Raw genomic sequence first — 18,134 nt, forward strand, 5'->3', positions numbered from 1 at the left:
GAATTTCATAAGCTCGTTGTCAATAATATTTTATTTACATGAATAAGTTATCAGGATGAACCTAATGGTCTGTTCTGGACAGATAGTGGCTGGTTACTTGCACAATCATTCTGCCTCAGCATTTACACCTAAAATGGAGTCACCCAGGGCAAGGGACACCCTGAAAGACACGGTTCTAGGTAGTATGAAGTAACTCAGAACAAGGGCCAAACTAGTCACCACAGCTCCAATGCCCCCTTCTTATTCAGAATTGGCTAGACTGGCCAGTTGAAAACTGTGGGAGACAGTGGGTACTCCAGACAGCTAATGGTTTTTGAGAGAATCTGCTCAGCCTTCCATAGATAGATCAGTCTACTGGGCAGGGCAAGAGTCCTAAGTGCTGGCCATGGCATAAGTTCCCCCAGACATGTCCCAAGGAATTCTGCCAGACAGTCCACAGGGATTTCATCCTCAGCAATCGTTCCAACACAGCGGTCTCTAAGGGACTCTAATTTTATGAGCTAGAGGAAGATGGCGGTGAAAATAAGAAAGCCTACAAAATAACTAGAAGGTTGGGTGTTCTGGGGACAAAGATTTATAACCACCATTCTGAAAGAAAGCAGATAAACCAAGGGGCTAATCCCAGCAGTTGGTGGCTGAGGCAGGAGGATCATGAGTTCTAGACCTCGAGTACAGTGACTTCAAGGCCAGCCTGGGATACACAGGAAACCCTATCTTGAAGATAAATTAGTAGGATGAGAGAGATGGCTCAATGCAGTTGTTAAGAGCATTCGCTCCTCTTCCAGAGGTCCTGGGTTCAATTCCCAGCACACACATAGTAGCTTATGATCCTCCATAACTCCAGTTTCAGGGGATCTCTGTCCTCTTCTGGCCCCATGAGCATCAGGCACGCACATGATACATAGACATATATTCAGGCAAAGCAGTTGTATGTATACAATAAAATAACTTTAAAATAGATGAATAAAAGAAAAGAAAACCAAAGGGGCTGAAAATGCAATGGAGTAGAAATATGCATGCCTAGTATACCTGATACTGTGGGGTTCTAGTCTCAAGAGAACAAAACAAAAGCAGAGACGTACACATAACACACTGGAGATATGCAATGTACAAGGACTTCCATGCTTCAGCTATTTCTCTTTTGCCTGTCTGGCCCATTTCACATAACTCTTTCCTCATCATTTAGAAGGGTTTCTTACAAAACAAATTGTATAACACTCTGCTTTTTTTTTTTTAAAAAGGCTATTCCTTGCAAGGTGTTAGGAAAATTATTAAATATAAAGATTTTGTCTTGAAGGCAATACTTAACAAAGCTTAAAAGTACACAATAACTTGGTAAAAACTATAGAGGTATATTGATTTAATTCATTTTCCTGTCTTACAATAATCTTAAATTGTATTGTGAAATAAAGATGCAATGCTACAGTCTAAGCAATAGCACATGACCAGTACAGAGATACTCTGCGTGCCTCTCTCAGATTGCAACAACCTCCCTATTTCTCAGACAGTCTGTTCCTGAAATAAAAAAAGAAGAAAAGAAAGAAAGAATAAATTTATTGTTTCTTTGAGTTTTGTTTTGTTGGGTCTTTTTTGTTTGTTTGTTTGTTTTTTGTTTTTGTTTTTGTTTTTGTTTTTTGGTTTTTGTTTTTCTTTTTGAGACAAGGTCTCCTGTAGCTCCGGCTGACCTCAAAATCATGGTATAGCTGAGGCTTGAACTCTTGATCTTCTGGTCTCTGCCTCCCAAATGCTGGGATTACAGACTTCTTTCTTCAAAGCTGTTGTTGATTTTCTTGTTCTTTCTGGTGTTTGTTGCCTTTGCTTTCATCCTTAAACAATATATCACAGAATAGAGTTGGCAGAATGAAACATTGCTCTTTTTGATGCTTAACATTGTATCTTCCAGACTGATCCATGCTTCTACATTCTTCTCTATTCTTAATGTATGTCTTTGCGTGTTCCTGTGCACTAACTCCTTAGGGCAGGATTCTAGCTCTGGAACAGCTTGTGAATATGGACTGTCAACTTCGAATCTAGGAAATACCAAACTGTTTTCTGAAACCATTACAATGTGAGTGAGAGCCAGCAGCGTTATCTGAGATTAGGTTGGTCACATCATTATCTTGACATTGGATAGTTGACATTTTACCCTGCTAATCCACACCTCCTAATCCTTCCCAAATTGTTACACCAACTGGGAACCAAGTATTCAAACAAAGGAGTCTATGGAGGTCATTCTTTTTTTTGTTTGTTTGTTTGTTTTTTTAACTAATCAATGTCTTTCTTTACTTTAACTGCCAACACACTCTGAGGCTCATTCTGAATTTTCACTGTAATTCAGCCAACCTTACAATGAGGGCTTTTTTTTTTTTTAATTAACTTGAGTATTTCTTATTTACATTTCGAATGTTATTCCCTTTCCCGGTTTCCGGGCAAACATCCCCCTAATCCCCCCCCCTTCTTTATGGGTGTTCCCCTCCCCATCCTCCCCCCATTGCCGCCCTCCCCCCCACAATCACATTCACTGGGGGTTCAGTCTTAGCAGGACCCAGGGCTTCCCCTTCCACTGGTGCTCTTACTAGGATATTCATTGCTACCTATGAGGTCAGAGTCCAGGGTCAGTCCATGTATAGTCTTTGGGTAGTGGCTTAGTCGCTGGAAGCTCTGGTTGCTTGGCATTGTTGTTCATTAGGAGTCACAAGCCCCTTCAAGCTCTTCCAGTTCTTTCTCTGATTCCTTCAACGGGGGTCCTGTTCTCAGTTCAGTGGTTTACTGCTGGCATTTGCCTCTGTATTTGCTGTATTCTGGTTGTGTCTCTCAGGAGAGATCTACATCCGGCTATGGAGGTCATTCTTATTCAAACCACCACAGGCAGTGAGGGAATGGGAAAAAAGACAAACTTATCAACAAACACTGAGAAGCTCAGTGTATTTTATATACAGTTGAATAGGGTTATTGCATATAGATAAAAAAAGAGGCAGGGTTTGTTATATACAGCTGTATTCAGCTGGATCAAGGAGGCAAGTTTAGCTTATCTTGGTAGGAATGGTCTTTAGGCCATAAATATGGTAAAGGGTAGGAAGAAAGCTATGATGGACATGTTCTGCACACCCTATAACATCCACACAAAAAGGTTTTGCTGCCCCACTGAGCCTCACCTAAAGAGAAGGCTTTGCCATTTCCCCATAGGTCTAAGGCTGAGCTTCTCGACATGGCTGTGTGATATCAAACAATACACATTGATTCAGGACAGCACCCCCTCAGGGTTCTCTCTGCTCCCCATACTAAATCAAACTAATTAACATAGCCATGCACTTGTCTTCTTAAAAATGGAACCTCTCTCTGTTTCTTTCTGTGTCTGTTTGTCACCCAGCCTCCCCCAAACACGCACACCCACACGCACACGCACATATGTGGTCTCAGTCTCAAGTAGCTTACTGGCCTCAAACTCACTAAGTAGCTAAGGATGACCTTGAATTTCTGATCCTCTAACCTCTACTTTCCATGTGATAAGATTACAGGCATGCTCCCCTCCCCTGTCTAGTACTAAAGTTCTGGGAATGGAACTCAAAGTTTCATGTATACGGGTCCAACACTCATGTGCTTGCCCATGCATTTGTCAAGGCATTTCTATTGTGTTTATTAGTGTATAATCATTGTACAAAACTATGGATTTCATTAGAACATTTCACACACATAAAATCATGTACTTTGGTCAAGTTTAGTCTTCATTATCCTTTCTCACTCCCCTTCCCTGACTCTAAAGTGTTTAATTAGTCTTTTTGTCTATCCTGGACCAACACCATCCTGCCTCCTTAGGAATGTTTTGATAACTACAAGGTAATTCTTACTTTTATGTTCTTTAAGACTTTCTTGGAAGAGTGGGCCTCTGTGTAATTGCACTGACTCCACAGGGTAACTATAGAGACCTTTCTGCCTGTTATTTCTAGCTGGGTCTAATGTTACATACCTATAACTTCGAGCACTCAAGAGGCAGAAGCAGGAAAAACATGACTTCAAGGTCAGCCTGAGATACAAAGAAAAACTTTGTTTCATAAAACCAAGGGCAGTCAGAGGGTAGCTCAGGGCACAGCTTGTCCAAGACTTTCGCTTCCACTCCTAAAACCTCTGTAATACAGACACAAAACTGCTCACACACATTATCATGTCCTTTGGTCTTCCTCATAATCCTTCGGTGAGGTTTGAGAGTGATCTTTATAAAGGTCAGTCACATGTTCTGTCAGAATCGTCCCTAAGTATCTTGTTTTATTTCCCTTCTTTTAAAAAGATCTTTCTAAATACACCTGTTGCTAAAATTTCTTCCCTGTGGAAGATGAAAACAACATCTGCCCTCTTATCCTAAGCTTCCAACAAGCCAAGGTACAGTTCCACTTGTACCCAGGGGTGCCAATGAGTTTCTTAGGTTGATTTACAGAGCTACGAGTGGGGGATTCTGGGAAGGAATGTGTGTGACTTTTAAGCAGCCATACCAGAAGGTTTCCATACCATTAAAGATGACTTCCCAATGATTTCTAAGATGGAGCCCCTTCTCTAGTCCTTCCTATATATTCCAGCCCCTTACTAAGGCCATGTGCAGTTAGAGGAGAATGGCAAACAACCAGTTGAGAGGCATGGCCGGATCCTTGGGTCAGGGTTCCATGACCTTCTCTGCTCTTCCTCCTGATATTCCTGGGGGAATGCTGATAGTCAACAAGCCCAACTGTGATGGACATTTCACAAACAGGCACAGCTGGTCTGATGAAGATGGTGGCAGTTTGTCTCAAAGAATATGACGCACAACAGGATCTTTAAAACAAACAAAAACTCCCTATTTACTGCTAGTGATTTCATATGTTGACTCTGACGTCCAACAACATTGTAAAGGCTTGGACTTCTTTAAGTATGTATTCTTTTGCACATTTGCATACTTCATCGCATCCTGGTGGTTTCCCCACTGCAGTATGGACATTTTACCTCTTACCTTACTCCTCCGGTTTGATCTTCTCATATCACACCGAGCCAATATATATAATACAATACTTGTGCCCAACTTTCAAAGGAAGCGTAGCTTATGATATTTGCTGTAAGAGTTGATGGATGCCACGTATCCCGAGAAGCATTCCTGAGAGATGTGGTGGCTAAGGACTTTAATCCTAGCACTTGGGGAGGTGGAAGTAGGTGAATTCCTTGGGTTGGGTAATGAAGTCTGCATCTGTTCAGATCATTATGCTAATGTGGTGAATGACATTAATTGGCTTGGTCATCGTAGTACAACTTGCATTATCCAAGAAGTTAGCTCGGGTATAATGTCTTGTCTTGCCAGGTTGAAACTGCTAAAATTTCATTTGGGGTTTTTGCATCTATATTTGAGTGAAATTGGACCTATTTTTTTTTTTCTTTCTCACACTCTTCTGGTCAGATTTTGGTGTCCCAATATACTAGCTCCATGAAACGAGACTGAAAAAGAAACCCCACTATCCTGCACTTTGGGATAGCTTGCATGAGATTGGAATTTCTTACCATTTCAGTGTTTGACCAAAAGCCTTTGCAAAACAGTTTCAGCCTGAATTTTTCTTCCAGAAAATAATTACTGATAAAAGTTCTTACATGATTATGACTCTGTCCTGACCTCTTCGTCCAGTTTTCAAATTAATTAACATAAAAAAATCTACCACATTTTCTTTTCGATTTCTAGATTGTATGTGTGTGGTTATAGTTTTGTTATTCACATTGGCTTGTTTCTTTTTTTGCTTCATTGTTTTCTACAAGGTTTGTAAACTTGTGAGTCTTAGATAAACAAACTGGGGTGGGTGTTCCTTCTGCTCTGCTGTTGTTGCCAGTTATATTACTTTATCTTTATTACTTTATTCTATTGGACTTTATTTTGTTGCTCTTTTTCTACACCTTGAGCTCTTTACATTACAAAGGGTTTCTTTTACAAGTCTCATTGGTTACTTGTCCGATTTTTTTTGCTCCAAAGCTTTGATACATAGTATCAAATAACTGACGTACACTCCATTGCAGCATTTCCACACAGCTTTGCTCCTTCACCACAAGTTTGCTAGTCAGTCAGTTTGTCTAGTTTTTTATTTCTTTAATTCTAACTGAATTACTTCATGACCATTTGAGATAAGTTTTCACTCTATACCCAAGCTGGCCCCCTGCCTTTCCCTCCCAAGAGAATCCAAGAGATTACAACCAGGCACCACCAGGCTAGTGGCTTGTCTCAGTTGCTTAACAGTCAGAGACTCTAGTTGGTGTGATCCATGCTTTTCAAAATGCTTATGTCAACTTCAGTGAGATTTTCTAGTGGGCTTGTGGAAAACTGATATTTTTTTCCTCATTCTTTTATTTTGCTTCTGGGTCTATTTTTATTGGTCATCTGTTAAGCATAGGGTATCTTTTCCTTTTGACCTTTAAGACACCTGGGGCTGCAGGAAGCAGTGTTTAAATTCAGGATAGTGCTGACTTTCTGCCTTCTGGCTTCTGGCCTCCGTCCTGTCTTGATGTCTTAGTTTCTTGCCAACTTGTAGACTTTTCTGGAATATATTTTAAACATTTCACCTGATGTAGGGCATGGAGGAAGCCTTGAGCATGTAGGGTCCTGAGTAAACGTGTGAGCTGTTGTTAGGGGATTAGCCATATAAAAGATCCTAGCCATAGACCCAAAGGAAATGGAAAAGTGTTCCCTTCTGATCTGTATATAGAGGTTGACAGTGAGTGGAGTGCAGAAAATGTCCTCTGTGGCTTTCTCTCCTGAGATCTTCAGGGCCTAAAGACTGTACCCATACAAAGGCTGCTTCTACCAAGACTAGAATCGGTCTCCTTTATCCAGCTATAGACCATAGTCTCTGTCTCCTTGTTTATCTGTATGTAATAGCTTCACCTCTTTGCTCAGCTGTTTGTGATAACCCTGCTTCCGTGTTCAGCTGTGTAATAAACACACTGTGCTTCCTGGGTGCTATAGTTTCTCCCATTGAGAGTCCAGATCACCTGGTCCCAGATTTCTATCTATGTTTGTTTGTTTGTTTGTTTGTTTTTAGTATAGAATAGAGTTTATTCAGGGCATGGAGAAGTGAAAGAGGGTAGTAGAGGGATTCTCATCCCCTTGTCACCATAGGAAGGTCTGTCCCTGGAGCCATGCAGAGAGCATGTACTTTTTGCTTTAGAGGGAGAGGTGGTCTGGATCCCTAGACAAGTATATTTCTAGAACGAAAAGCCCATCTTTACTGTTCATCCAGTGTTTATTGCTTGCCTGGTATGCTCAGAAGAAGAGCTAAGATTGTTACTTCTATGTGGTCAGCTACAAGCCTAAGGAAAAAAAGAGTCGTTGATTGGGGAAGAGCAGTAGAAGCCACCGAGAGAAGGTGATGGAAACTGGTGACTAAAAATGCAGGTTGGGGAACATTCTCACTTACACTTGAAAGCCAATGCCAATCTCTTTAGGTCTAGAGAGCAAGTGGGCACAATGTTTACAGAACCCGGGAATGGAGAAAGGAGGGCTAACAGGGACAGGAGTGTAGCTGGATAGGAGAAAGAACTTCTAGAGTTCCAACTGTGGTTGACATCTACTAATTGCATACTTAGAATTACTTGTAGACAACACTATGAGTGTTCCTAAGACCAAGAAACTAAACATAAGCCAGCTTTCTTATCATTACACTTCTTACAAATGTATTGAAATGTCATGCTCCGTCACCTTAAATTTACACTACTGGGCTAGAGAGATGGCTCAGCGGTTAAGGGCAACTGACTGCTCTTCCAGAGGTCCTGAGCTTAATTCCCAGCAACCACATGGTGGCTCACAACCATTTATAATGGGATCAGATGCCCTCTTCTGGTGTGTCTGAAGACGGTGTTCTCATATACATGAAATAAATAAATAAATCTTTTGTTTTACAAAAAGAAATTTAGTATATCTTTCCAAAAACAGCTTTCAGAGTCACAGAGGACAATTTTCAGCACCACTTTTCAGCTGTGGGAACGGACTTGCGTCACTCCTGTTTCTGTCTCAGTTGAATGTAATTACAAAAAGAGCTGGGCATACCTTGGGCGGAGCTTAGGAAATCCGGGCTGTCATTTGACCCAGGACAGAAAAGCTGCTTTTCTAAAGTTTCATTCCCTACCTCACCCTGTCCTCGGAACTGCCAGGCAGGAGAGTGTAGTAGCTTTCCTCCTAACTCCAGAGAAAGCTCTCTTTCTGGATTGAAAGACACATTTTTTTTTTTCTCCCTCTTGACTTGGGTTCTTTGGTGCTTTTAGAGTTTGGGAAATAAAAGGCAGGAAGGAAACATCTTGCAGACAACTTCTGCTTTTCATCTCCCCAGCAGACTTCCCCAGGACCAGTGGTGTGCCTGCTGAATTCTTGTAAAGAGGAGAGTGCAGGGAGAAATATGGAAGTTAATGTTGAAAATGTTACCACACTGCAGAAGGACCAGCTGAGGCACGTAGAACAGGAGAGAAAACTGGAGCAAAGGGGAACACTGGCGATGTGCTCCCAGGGAAGTCAGACTTTTTCCTGAAGGCAAAGAACTGGCAAGGACAGATCTGCCCAAACCAGGGTAGGCGGTTAGGATTACTGGCTGGAGAGATGGAAAGAAAGCTCTCTCGCCCTTCTGGACTTACAGAGAGATGGAGAGATTTACTGCAACCAGGGAGAGGTCGAATGTTGGTCAGCCAAAGAGGATGTGACATGTGGCTGTTGTGGGCATTCTGCAGAGAACTTTAGACAGTAGAAATGCTGAGGTAGGATGGATGTGTGATGATGGTACTGGAATTGAGACTCTTCCCTAGGCCTCTGACTAAGATGACTAAATGTTTGGTAGTGCCGTTGACTGGGTCAAAGGGTAGATTAACGTCTGATACCGTTGTGAAAGCCACCTAGCACATGCACATAGATTTCAGAGGTGTTCAGCTGAGGAGAGGTGGCAGGAGCTTCAAGGAAATGGTGGTCAAGAGAGTCTCTCAAGATGCAGGTCCCAAAAGGAGTCCGCCATGTTTGGCTTCGAAAGGGACCTTGGTGACTTAGCCTGGGCAGTATCATGGGTGGAGGACGGACAGTCTTTCAAGAGAGAAGCTTCATGGGCCTGGTAGTGCGGCTTCGGTGGGGAAAGCAGGCAGCTTGAACATGGGAGTGTTGTCTAAGTTAGAGAGAAGGAAGATGGTGGAGGTCCAACTTTACAGATGTCACAGCTCATTAAATCCTTCTAAGATTTGCTGATCTTAAACAGGGAAAGAATAAAGACAAACTCACCTCACATGGAAGCTAGCTGACACACATTAGTGAGCTCCAGGTGTCCGATTGGATGAGCACACCTTTGTGGAAAATTAAACCTAATTAAAGTTTGGGGCTCTCTTTACATGCATTTTGAAGTCCACTATTTGAGATCACAAACTCACATATAGGACACAGAGAAGTTTAGGAGCACAGTTAGGGGTAAGGGAGAGTTCAAGGAAGATCAGATTGGAGAAGATGTCCACTAATTTTTTTTAAAACTTTGTCAGGAACCAGGCTTTTGTTGACCCAGGAAACACCTTATGTAAATACTAGTGGAAATAACAGTCATGCTTATATTGAAAACTGTGGCCTATTGATATTCAAAACACTCATTTTCCAATATTAAAACCGATGAACCACTGTAGTAAGGCATCACTCAAGACCGTACTTAGCAAATGTCATTTTGGTTTTCTTGATACGCTGACTTTAATTAATTAATTAATTTTTTTACATTACCCAACAATGATGAGCTCAGGTACTACCTAGAAACATTTTAAAAATAGTTTAGCAAGGCATGCCAATTCCACTTCTTTTTTTTTTTTCTTTGCTCTACCACTGAGCTAAATCCCCAACCCCCCAATTCCCCTTCTTATTGTGAAGAATGTTACCTGGGCTTGTAACCGGGAGGGGGGTGCTACAGCACAGTGAGGGAAATCCTGAAAGTACACGGAAAGATGTCTGGTTTTGTTTTTTTTTATTGGATATTTTTTATTTACATTTCAAATGTTATTCCCTTTCCTGGTTTCCCACCCATAAGCCCCCTATCTCCTCCCCCCTCTTTTATAAGGGTGTTCCCCCGCCCCAACCACCCCCCCTTTCTGCCTCCCCGCCCTGACATTCCCCTATATGTTGGTGTATGTTGGGGGGGGGTGTCCAGTCTTGGCAGGACCACGGGCTTCTCCTCCCATTGGTGCCCAACAAGGCCATCCTCTGCTACAAATGCAGCTGGAGCCGTGGGTCAGTCCATGTGTACTCTTTGGATGATGGTTTAGTCCCTGGGAGCTCTGGTTGGTTGGTATTGTTGTTCTTATGGGGTTGCAAACCCCTTCAGCTCCTTCAATCCTTTCTCTAACTCCTCTAACAGGGACCCTGTTCTCAGGTCAATGGTTTGCTGCTAGTATTGGCCTCTAAAAATATGGAACGCTTCACGAATTTGCGTGTCATCCTTGCGCAGGGTCCATGCTAATCTTTTCTGTATCGTTCCGATTTTAGTATATGTGCTGCCAAAGCGAGCCCAAGATGTCTGTTCTTAAACAAAATATCAAGAAGGCACGAAATTCCAGTCAAAACATCTTGAACCAAACGACAGTAGGGTCAGCAAGGCCTTCTCGCTTTGAAATGAAGGAAGAGACATCTAGACTAGAAGACATGATTGGTGGGGGAAGGTTCCGGGCTATGGACCTGGAAGGTGGCGGGGTCAGAAAGTGAGAAGAGACTTGGGCACTGAAGCAGATGGGAGTTGGGTGTGCCCCCACTTCACAGCGGAAGGAAGTTGAGGGACAGTCAATGAATATTTAATTAGTTCCCACTCTGTCTCAGTAGTAGTATAAAATCAGGCAGCCACCAGAGAATGAGGAAAATACTAGAAACAGGAGCCAATCCTTCGGAGTAAGGTGTCAAACCCCAGAGGGGGCGGTGACAGAGGAAGGGCGGGTTGTCTCGTACTTCCTGCATGATGAAAGGAAGGAAGCCTGAGAATATTTCCCTCCCAAGGTAGGAGGTAATGAAACTATCCCGAGAGAAACAGGAAAAGTCAAGATGGAGAATGAAAAGCTAGAAAACAAATAGTAACGGCGTGTTCTACAGTCCAGGCTGGAAGCTATGCTGGGCTTTCTATGGGAATCACGTGTAATACTCAAAGCGCCCCATTGGGAAGGCGTCGCTGTTTCCAGTGCATCAACTTGGGGATCGAGGACTGGGTTCTTTAATTGCACTTCCCCATAGCGGAGTAACATCCCTCGAACATTTACGGGAAACTTCCAACCTTGAAAAAATTTCTTTCACTGGTGAGATAAAAAGCCTCACTGAGGTGAAAAAAATCCCAGTAAACTTGGATGGCCTTACTGAGGCAACCTGGTTGAATTTCACCTGGAGGTACTTGGGCCGGGAAGTGAAAGGTTTCCTGGGTCCCAGCACAACCTATGCCCACCAGGCTTCATTGTTGCAAAGAAACTGCTGCGCCCGGGTCCCTCCCAGAGAGAGTCGGTATAAACGCATGGCTCAGCGGCCCCTAGACTGCTCACGCTCGCGGTGCACATGGAGAAATTAACAAGCCTTTAGAAGTGATGCCGTGGGCTTCCACCTCTACTCCCATCCCATCGGAAGGGCCGGCTGCAGAAAAACAAGACAAAAAGCAGGAGACGCCACTAACACTCCCAGCTGCAGCCGTTGAAGTGCACTTTTAAGTAGGAGGTGTTATCACTGAGCTCCAAGGGTAAATAAGGAAAGATACGGGTTCTGCAGCGATCCCATGATGGTGCACTCGCGTTACGCGGGAGACAACGTTTGCACACCATCACGCAGCAGACCGTTTGCACTTTTTTTTGGCTGCTGGGCTCTGAAGCCCCGCGCAGCGCCGCAAAGGTTGCCATGGGGACCGGAGGAAACTTTTAAAAGCGCTCTCCCGAGGCTAGCGCCGGCGTCGAGCCGCTCTCCCGGCGGGGCCCAGGGCTCGCGGCGCGCGGCCGGCGGGGGCGGAGCTCGCGTCACGTGGCCGGGGCGGGGCGGGGCGTGCGCGCAGTCTACCGCCAGCCTGGCCGCCGCCGCCGCCGCCGCCGCCGCCGCCGTGTCCCATTCATGAGGCCCCGCGGGCTCCGCTGTGGCCCGCGGCTCCTGAGGCGGCGGCCCCGCCCCTTGCTCGCCCGCTTCTCGCCGCAGCCCGCCCGGGCCGCCCGACAGTCTGCCGAGTGAGAGCCGCGCGCCGTGCCGCAGGTAAGCGGGCCGGAGACAGCGCCGGGGGCTCCCGGGGGCCACGTCCCCGCTCGCGGCCTCTCCTCGCGTGGGCTACGTGGCCGCGGCCGCGCCGCCTGGGGATGCGCGGGCATCTGCGGAGACCCCCACGTCGGCAGCGGTCCTCAGGGCCCTGCGCGGCGCGGCCGGGGACCGCAGCCCGGGGCCTGGGGGAGGGGGTGCCGGCGCGCGGTCGCGGTCATCCCCCGGTCGGGGCTGGCGAGGTGCAGTTATTCCCTCAGGCCGTTGGCTTGCCCGCCGCCGCCTCCTGCAGGCCGTGGACCAGGTTCAGATGTGAGTAGCCTGCTGCTGGCGACCCCCGGGACACTGGGAGGTCCTGGTTGTTGTGGGAGCCGGAGCTCTACGGCCCAGTTTTGAGCGCCGCGGATCCACCCCAGCATAAGAAAATTATTTTCATTCAAATTTAGGATGGCGTTTCAGAGACATAATTATGCAGAACAAGACTAGGAAGATCGCCCTCGCTTTCAGAAAGTACTGGAACGCTGGATACTTGGAGAGGCTCTGGGGGTTTGCTGAGCAAGCGGCCACACTTATTTTTAATGCATCTTTGAGACAAAAAAATTAAAAATTGAAACTGAGTCTCTTGCTTGGCGCTGAAGCTCATTTGCCCAGCAGTAGGGATGCCGGTTAAGTTATTACTTAATCTCGCCTCACTAATTTAAAACGTTATGATAACACAGGTTCAATTTTGAAGTCTATTTTGGGATTATTTGCCACTTTGTTTATGTGTTGATCTGACGTTGGTGGTTTTCACAGGCTTAAGACTAAGAAGTGTGACAGGTGATGCTGGACTGGGCTTAGCGACACAGCCAGCTACCAGGTGTGGGAGGAAACAGGTGTTTTAGCCCTTTTTTTTTTTTTTGGCTGCCCTGCCCTGCCCTGTGTGCCCTCTCATATTGCCCGTGGGGAGCCACCTACGGGCTTCCTCCTCCCGGTTGAATGTGTTCTTGATTGTGTTTTATCGGTCCCGCCGATCTTCATGTTTTAAGTAGTAGCAGAATAGCTGTAGAATGCTAGAAACGAAACGGTTGGCTCAGCTTTTCTCGTTTGGCAAAATTGAGACTCAACAGAGAAGCTCTGTACTTAAGAGGCTCTGGAAATGGGAACATTTGAAAACCCTTGAACGCCAAGTGCAGTTAAGCAGATAAAGGGATAAAGGTTGGGGCTTTGTTTCTTGAATTGCTGTGTGCCTGACCTCATCACTTAGCATTGTGCATTTTGGGGTTTTTTTTTGGGGGGGGGGCTCTTACTGACTGGACTTATTCCCTGCACTGGGCACAGAATCTCTGCAGGCAAGACTCCAGTAGCTGTTTCCTTACCAAGCACAGAGGCTGGCTTTTAGAAGAGCTTCAGTTGGGGCTGCTTGAATGAACGGAAGAAGCAGCAAGCAGTTTGTCCTTGTAGGTCACTGGGAGCCAGTGGATCTTCCTGAAATGAAATCATCAAATTTTCTTGTATGGTATGCCATGGGTGGATAATCTTGGTGCTACCACAGGTCAGAGGTGGTCAAAGGTTAGGCCAGTGAACATTACAGCGGACATCCTGTTGGGTTTAAATATTAATATTTGACTTAAGTACAGTACGGGTCACTGCAGCTATTCTCTGATTGCATGTGTAATATACTTCAGCGATGAAACACGGACCTGGAATCCTTCCTGCTGAGAGGTATACTGGGCTGCCTCCCTTAGGTCCCTAGCAGCCTGTGGGCAAGCTTTTAAGTCTCCATTAAGTCTTCGTGTCTTTTCACTGGAGCACTCTGTCTGACCCTAGGGCCTGTCACTTTGTTTAGGGGTGGGGCTGTACCTGTTTTAGGGGTTTACTTGGAACTTTGCTTTAGCTCTGTCTGACTCCCTTCATTGCTAGCTACGTTACTGCTTTTGGCTTAGGTGCAGGGTCCTAGGACCTATCATATCACCTTCATGGCAAAATAGCTTATAGCTTTGTAGTCGGGGCTTCAGTTGGCTGAATTCTGTGTGAATTATGTTTCACTGAACATGGCAAGAGCTGGAAGATACACCCTAGAGTGATGATGATGTCCTGACGATAAGGTTTATATGTTTTTGAGATGGTCTCAGACAGATAGTTCAGGTCTTGAACTTAGTATGTACTGTGTGCCACCATGATTGGTTTAGGATGTTCCAGGACTTGAACTCAGGGCTTTGGCAAGTACTCTACCAACTGAGCTATATCCTAAGCCCCTTGTAATAACGTATTTGATTAAGTTTTCTTACTCACTTTGCTGACAGTTACCTAATTTGGGGGTCTACCTATGTCATAGGTCAATGTGTCCCCTTGTGTTCATGTAAACAAAGGAGGGAGTCAGGTGTCCTCCTCTCTTCCCTTGTTCCATATTCTTTTGGGACAGAGTCTCTCAGTCTCTCCCTGACCCTAGAGGTCATATATTTAGTTACTCTGCTAAGCCAGCAAGTCTGACTCCAGTTGCCCAGTGCTGGGGTAGCGGGTGTGTGAGAGACTAGTGGTGCTGGAATCTGAGCCCAGGTCTTCATACAGTAAACTTTTTTAGCCACTGATGGATCTCTCCAGGCACAGCAGTGTATTTAATAACTCAACCTTTCACATGTCCTATATTTCTCAGGATGAACATAGGAGGGAAGAATCACTGTCAGGGACCACGCGAAGTCAGTAGGGATCCCTAGCTATGGGTAGTGATCTGTGTGTGATGGTCGGCTGGCCAGAATACAACTACCCTGTCCATTCTAGTCTGTCTTCCTCACTGCCAACCCTGTTGTTTATGGCAGGACGCTTGAGTCAATGATCTCCTCCTACTGTTGTTATAATGTGGAAGGAGAGAAGAGGGAGAAATAGAAGAAAAGAGGTTAACCCAGTTGTAATCCCAGCGCTTTGGGATCCACAGGCAGAAGAAGTTCACCAGTTTCATGATTCGCTAGCCTGGGGTACAGAGCGAGACCTTATCTCAGAACAAAACAGAAGCAAACAAAAGACAAACCCCAAGCATGTGTTAGGAGACTTTATTACATCATAAGATCTATACCATGTGATGTGATAGAACAACACCAGCATTTCTTTTCCAATTCTCATTGACTACAGTTGAGTCTTTTAAAACAATTTGTGAACCTGTCCATGTGTACTTCTGGAGCCCGAGTTCTTCCACCTCAGGGGTTCCAGGAATCAACCTCAGGTTGTCAAGCTTGCTGACAAGTACCTGCTGAGCCATCTCATGGGCTTTAGAGTCCTTGGCCTCGAAGGATATTAACTTTTGGAAATTAACATTCAGTGAATTTTTTCTTATTGGTGGATTTACATAGCTGTTAGTGATGTTACTAAGAAATAAGGAAAAGTAGAATGCTAACTTGCATATCATGTCAAAAACGGTCACACTGTCTACTTGTCCCACCTCACCTCTGTGCAAAGCCAAGGCAGTGTCCTACTGCAAATTTTAGAATTCTTTCCGATTATTAGGGTCACAATTGAGAAAGGTCGGTGTGGTGGGAAAACCGCCCTGGAGACATGAGCTTTTCGAAAGCTGTTTACAGGACGGCACTTTTTCTCACTCTTCGAGCTTAGAATTTGTAATCTGGTAGTGACGCACACTTTGAGTAGGAGCTGCTGTCCAGTGTAAGTTCTGTATCTTTGGTGTGAGGACAGTGGCTTCCCAAAGAGCAGACCTAGCGGGGGTGGCAGCAGCTCCCCTCCCCCAGCCTTCCTCCAGTTTCTCCAGGGCTCTCACTTCTCTGTTGACTTACTAGCTGTAACTGAACACTGAATTGGACGTCACCTGACTGCCTCATTTCATATGTCACTGTTTCTTGTTCCCTCTGTGATTGTTGAGTAGTGTGTGTGTTGTCTCACCGCTGCACTTGGATCAGCCAGAAATACGCCACGTTCAGCGTGGCTTAGACCCCAGCTGTCTTCCACTCTCCTCTCCTGCGCTGGAATACACAGTGATTCATTCTTAGTTTTCATCTTCGTTCTCTGAGGTTTTGCTTTTTTCTTCCCAGACACTAATACCCCCAGCTCCCTGCATCTTGATTAACTTCTCCTTTAGGCACCGACCCCCTCACACGTGGTGACATGTTACTTACATGTGGTGACACACTGCTTTATGTTCTGTGCTGCGTGGGGAGTTCTCTGGAGTCAGCTTTGGAGTCCTTGTCATTGCTAGTCATTATCAGGATGAATAATTTAGTCCTCTGAAGCTTCCTGAAATTCTATGTAGCAGAGCCCCTTTGATCTTTCTCTTCCTTAGATGCCAAACTAAAGGGAGAGGTAACCTTGAGTCCAAGTCCCAGGAAGCTAGTCCTGGGGGTTACAGCACAGTCTAGTGAGAAAGAGGACTTGGGGATTGGTGGGGAGTTGGGCTGACACCTGAAGAAGGTGTAGTGGGTAGGGTCTGTCAACTGCACACACTTCTGTAGGGAGAGGAGACCTCAGAGCAGATGTGCACAGGAGTGGGGGCAGAGACACTGCAGAGACCTGCATTGCATTGGGGTGTGTTTTAAGGTTTGGAGTGTTCTCTCATTGTTTTTGGAGTAATAGTTGAAATTTAAATAGCATTTAGTGGGGCTTAAAAGAGACCAGAGTTGTAAAGTTTAGGAAACATGATTAGAGACGAGTATTTCAATGAGAAGATTCTAGCTTTGATCTTCATAGTTACATCACTCTTTTTATCAGATAAAGAGGAGGAACTTCAGGTGGGAAAAGCATCCTTCAGAAGAGCCAAGATTGGTCCAGGAAGAGAAGATAGGTGTGTAGTATCCGGTACTACATAGAAGATAGGTGTGTAGTATCCGGTACTACATAGAAGATAGGTGTGTAGTATCTGGTACTACATAGAAGATAGGTGTGTAGTATCCAGTACTACATAGAAGATAGGTGCGTAGTATCCAGTACTACATAGAAGATAGGTGTGTAGTATCCGGTACTACATAGAAGATAGGTGTGTAGTATCCGGTACTACATAGAAGATAGGTGTGTAGTATCCGGTACTACGTAGAAGATAGGTGCGTAGTATCCGGTACTACATAGAAGATAGGTGTGTAGTATCCGGTACTACGTAGAAGATAGGTGTGTAGTATCAGGTACTACGTAGAAGATAGGTGTGTAGTATCAGGTACTACGTAGAAGATAGGTGTGTAATATCAGGTACTACGTAGAAGATAGGTGTGTAGTATCCGGTACTACATAGAAGATAGGTGTGTAATATCAGGTACTACGTAGAAGATAGGTGTGTAGTATCAGGTACTACATAGAAGATAGGTGTGTAGTATCCGGTACTACATAGAAGATAGGTGCGTAGTATCCAGTACTACATAGAAGATAGGTGTGTAGTATCCGGTACTACATAGAAGATAGGTGTGTAGTATCCGGTACTACATAGAAGATAGGTGTGTAGTATCCGGTACTACATAGAAGATAGGTGTGTAGTATCCGGTACTACATAGAAGATAGGTGTGTAGTATCCGGTACTACATAGAAGATAGGTGTGTAGTATCCAGTACTACATAGAAGATAGGTGTGTAGTATCCGGTACTACATAGAAGATAGGTGTGTAGTATCCGGTACTACATAGAAGATAGGTGCGTAGTATCCGGTACTACATAGAAGATAGGTGTGTAGTATCTGGTACTACATAGAAGATAGGTGTGTAGTATCTGGTACTACATAGAAGATAGGTGTGTAGTATCTGGTACTACATAGAAGATAGGTGTGTAGTATCCGGTACTACATAGAAGATAGGTGTGTAGTATCAGGTACTACATAGAAGATAGGTGTGCAGTATCCGGTACTACATAGAAGATAGGTGTGTAGTTGAAGTAGCTTCTTCAGTTGCTGGCTGCACTTGCTTTATGTTCTGAAGTGTAACTCCTGAGATGTAATGGAGGGGGAGTTGACACAAGGATATTTACCT

At 44.8% G+C, this 18,134-nt stretch overlaps 1 protein-coding gene and 1 non-coding gene across 7 annotated transcripts in view; one reads left to right on the forward strand and one right to left on the reverse strand.

The window, feature by feature from the left end:
* Positions 1-10,403: 10,403 nt before the first annotated feature.
* On the reverse strand, positions 10,404-10,510 carry LOC120094977 (U6 spliceosomal RNA). Its single transcript, XR_015630061.1, has one exon. It is a non-coding gene; the product is annotated as a U6 spliceosomal RNA (small nuclear RNA).
* A 1,500-nt stretch (positions 10,511-12,010) lies between these two features.
* Positions 12,011-18,134, forward strand: part of Lpin2 (lipin 2) — a 74,292-nt gene continuing 68,168 nt past the window's right edge. For 5 of the 6 annotated variants that reach the window (NM_001437703.1, XM_087566552.1, NM_001437702.1 and 2 more), the window contains 1 exon segment: positions 12,011-12,205. The gene's annotated coding sequence lies outside the window, so the exon portion shown is untranslated. 6 annotated transcript variants of the gene reach the window in all.

The sequence above is a fragment of the Rattus norvegicus genome, chromosome 9, assembly GCF_021556685.1.
Source record: "Rattus norvegicus strain SHRSP/BbbUtx chromosome 9, alternate assembly SHRSP_T2T, whole genome shotgun sequence".
NCBI lineage: Eukaryota > Metazoa > Chordata > Mammalia > Rodentia > Muridae > Rattus > Rattus norvegicus.